Source organism: Mus caroli, unplaced genomic scaffold (assembly GCF_978045245.1).
Source record: "Mus caroli unplaced genomic scaffold, Mus_caroli_1 scaffold_6, whole genome shotgun sequence".
Classification (NCBI taxonomy): domain Eukaryota; kingdom Metazoa; phylum Chordata; class Mammalia; order Rodentia; family Muridae; genus Mus; species Mus caroli.
In genome coordinates, this window is record NW_028227261.1 from 68,602,518 (window position 1) to 68,606,630 (window position 4,113).

Below are 4,113 nucleotides of genomic sequence, written 5' to 3' on the forward strand. Positions count from 1 at the left end.
AAAAGTGGAAAACTAACTTGGGCTTGCTCTTGGTCAAACTTCTCCAGGAGGGTTCTTTTCCTAATGTGATACTATCACATTTTGGTGCCTCGGAGGTGATCTCTAATGTATTTAATCTACGGATGTAGGCATCTTTTTAATGCTTGAGTGAGAGAGCTGACAAGTTGGATACAAAAATCAAACAGAAAACAGCTTTCGGTGCTTTCGTTTAATATTTTCCTTCCAGTTAATACTCCTGGATAGCAAGGGGTCTCCAGAGAAACAGAAGCCACGTGATGTTTTACGAGGTGGAAAGAGATTTGTTATAGAAGACGTTTCACATAATTATGTAAACTGCTAAGTCTGGAATCTGCAGGAGTCGATGCCAGAGACACAAAGAGTCAAGGCTATGTGGTTCCACTTACAGCTAAGGGCTGGAATCCTGGACAACTGATATTCTTCAGTGAGGAAGAGAAGCCTCAGTGTAGCTGATGTCTGCCAGCAGTGTAAGAGAGAGGAAGTTTCTCTTGCTCTGATGAGACAGGCTTCTTTCTATCTGAGCCTTGGTTGATGGGTGAAGTCACTTCCACAATGACCCAAGGACGAGCTCTTTTCAAAGTCTGCCAGCCAAACATATTCTCCCCTCTCAAAAATACCTTCAATCATGTCTGTCCATTGACATGCTTGGTCCAGCCAAGCAGATGTAAAATAAATGATCGTGTATTCATGAAAGCTGCCCTAATTTTACATGTGAGGCGACCCAACCTAAGAAGGGCTGACTGCAATTCAACCTTGTCTCTCTTGGCTCCAGAACACTGAGGATGTGGCAAAAATGGCTGACTGTCCCCTTCAGAAGGCCCAGGTCTCCATCCGTACACCTATAGGTCTCAAACGTGTACCTAAACAACTAGTGGCTGTGTGAGACCCTACTGTTCTTTCAGGGATTAGGAAATTAAAATACCATTTTGGAAGCAAGAATCAAAAGTTGTAAAATGTGTGGCCAGGTTTTTCTGTAGTACAGACCCTGGGGCCAGGCTCGGACAACCCACCTGGGCCACATGCCAAGCAGGACCAAGAAGGGGCTTTCTCTCACCTCTCCTTTGAGACTTTCACTCACAGGTGACCATGAGTGACTCAGAGAAAAATAAGCAGATTTTGGACTGGGCACTGAAACCAATTTCCTCATCCCAGGGGATCACTCTGGAGGCCCGCTGGGGCAGGAGTTCCAAAGTCCCTTCTTGAGCAAGCAGGAGGGAGGTGAAGCTCTTAGGATAACCCAACAAGGCAGAAAGCCATGGGGCAGATGGCTCAGAGCCACGTCATGCTTTCCTCCCACACTCCGTACAGAACACTTGCTGGGTGTCCCTAACATTGTCCTAGTCCACATCCCACCCCTCAGGAGCGACTCCATCCATGGGTTCCCAGCTCCCACAAGGTACCTGCCATCTCCATCCTTGGACTGCAGAGCCACTAGTGACGCCTGGTGGCCAACTGCCGCACTAGAAAGTCAGACCTCTCTGGCTTAGTCCAAGGAGTCTTTGGGGTCCCCCTGGAAGGAGATCCCAAGGCAAGAGGAAAGGGGTTAGGGTTCCTGATGCCCTTAGCCTAAGCCGTGGCTATGAAAGGAACCAGGCCTCACGAATTGCTCTAAACCAGGGCACCCTGGTTTTCCATCTTCACTTGACCCAGCCCCCTGCGAAAGGACCAAGTGAATCGCTCCAGGGTGGGGTCTAATCTAAGTAAGGCTCCTTGGAGTCTTCCTACTCCAAACCTCACAGTAGGCTTCTCAGCCCACTGGTCAGTGCCCTCCAACGTCAGATATAATTAGCTTCTAGCTGGGAATGGAGGCCTATAATCTGAAGACTGGGGAGTCAAGGCAGAGAGATTAGGAATCTGAGGCCAGGGGCTGGAGAGATGGCTCAGCGGTTTAGAGACTGCTCTTCCAGAGATCCTGAGTTCAATTCCCAGCAACCATGTGGTGGCTCACAACCATCTGTAATGGGGTCTGATATCCTCTTTGGGTGTGTCTGAGAGAGCAGTGGTGTACTCACTGTTATGATCTTGAACCACACCAAGACAAACAGTTCCATGTGAGGTTTATTGGGAGAGAGTGGGGCAAGGTGACTGTGGAAAGAGAAGTAGGGGGGAGGGGGAAGAGGGAGGGGGAGATGAGGGAGACCAGGGGAGCCTTTATTTTCTTTGATTGTCATGTCCATGTTTTTTATGGAATCTTTTGCACCTGAGATTCTCTACTTTCCTTTGTAGGTCTAGCATGGTTTTATTCAATTCCATCACCTGTTTGGTGTGGTTCTCCTGAAATTCTTTAAGGGATTTTTGTGCTTCCTCTTTAAAGCCTTCTACCTGTTTAGCAGTGTTCTCCTGAAATTCTTTAAGTGAGTTATTAAAGTCCTTCTTGATGCCCTCTACCATCATCATGAGATATGCTTTTGAATCCGGGTCTAGATTTTCGGGTGTGTTGGGGTATCCAGGACTCGCTGTGGTGGGCATACTGGGTTCTGATGATGCCGAGTGGTCTTGGTTTCTGTTAGTAAGATTCTTACGTTTGCCTTTCGCCATCTGGTAGTCTCTGGTGTTAGATGTTCGAGCTGTCTCTGGCTGGAGCTTGTTCCTCCTGGGATTCTGTTAGCCTCTGTCAGCACCCCTGGTGAAAGAAAATGAGATTTTGTATCTTGTGATTCATGTAAAAAAAGTTGTCTATGAGCCCCCGGCGGCCTGGGGCCGAGAACAAAGCAGAACAGACAGGACTGTTGTTAAGACATTCCTAAGAACAGCTTGATTGTACAAGCAGGGCTATCTGGTCTGGATCAGCACCACCTGGCCGGAACCTCCCCTCTGTCTACTACTGCCCCTTGAAGCTGGGTAAAGTGATACATCAACTGGTTGCTATGTGAACAAAGATAAGCCCCCAGCCCACAGGAACAAAGTCCTGATGCCCTGTAATCTTTCTGTTAATGTTTGAATAAGCCAATAGTGTGTCGCTATGCTGAATTCCACACCCCTAAGCCCCTTACCCCATAAAAACCCCTAGCTTTCGAGCCTCGGGGCCGACATCCATTATCTCCTGTGTGGGATGCATGTCGGTCCAGAGCTCGGTAATTAAACGTCCTCATGTACTTACATCAAGATGATGGTCCTTTGTTATTTTTTGTGTGCAAGCCGAATCAGGATTTGAGTGGAGGTTTCCCCACTAGGATCTATCACTGGGAGTCCAATTCTCACCGGAGTCCCAGTGGTCAGAGCACTCTCTGCAAGCAAGCCCTCCTCCTGCAGGGAAGGTGCACAGATCTGGAGCTCAGATCCACGTCCTGAGTCCCAGGGTTAGAGCCCTCCCTGGAGGCCAACTCTCCCTGGCAGGGAAGGTGCCCAGGGGTTGGGTCTCAGCTCCGCCTGCTGGCTGAGGATGAAGGCCCGAAGGGACCCTGTTCAAGAAGCTATGTTACTTCTGCCGCCCACGTGCTCTCCTGCATAGACTGGTCTCAGTGATCCCAAGATCCTGGGTGTGCTAGGGCCTGTGGAGTTCGCGCCCAAGATGGCGCAGGAGTGGCCCAAATCAAAGAACCCCAGCCGCTGGTCGGGCGGGTCTCCTTTGTCCCTGTTCCTGCTGGCACAAGACCCTCCGGGGTTTTTGGAACAGATGTTGTGTTTCACTCACCAGTAATCTCAAGATCCTGGGTGTGCTAGGACACCTGAGGCGGGGGTGGAGAGTCCTCTGGGAACCGGGGCTGGCGCCTACCAGAACTGAGCCTTTCTTTATATATGTTTACCTAATACAGGTAAAGGTGGGAGGTGAGCCAAGTGGATTCTGGGAATATGGTGGCTGTTGCCTTGGCAACAGGTCTACAGGTCCCGCCTATGTGACGTCACAGGTTTCAAAGGTCCTGATACCAACAGTCACATACATTAAATAAATAAATAAGTAAATAAATAAATAAATCTAAAAAAAAAAAAAAAAAAAAAAAAGAACCTGAGGCCAGTCAGGAACACAGTGAATTCCAGACCAGCCTGGGACATGCAGTGAAGACAGTGACACAAAGTAACAGTCCCCTCTTGAGAGACACCAGCCCCATTTCAGGGGCTCAGACAGATGACAGAACCCGCCAAAGTCACAGAGAG

General features: G+C 49.0%; 1 long non-coding RNA gene across 1 annotated transcript; it reads right to left on the reverse strand.

The window, feature by feature from the left end:
- Nucleotides 1-2,025: 2,025 nt before the first annotated feature.
- LOC147004261 (uncharacterized) lies at nucleotides 2,026-3,761 on the reverse strand. Its single transcript, XR_015047239.1, has 3 exons — nucleotides 3,653-3,761; nucleotides 3,119-3,264; nucleotides 2,026-2,641 (listed from the first exon to the last, which is right to left on the reverse strand). It is a non-coding gene; the product is annotated as an uncharacterized LOC147004261 (long non-coding RNA).
- Between the last annotated feature and the right edge of the window lie 352 nt (nucleotides 3,762-4,113).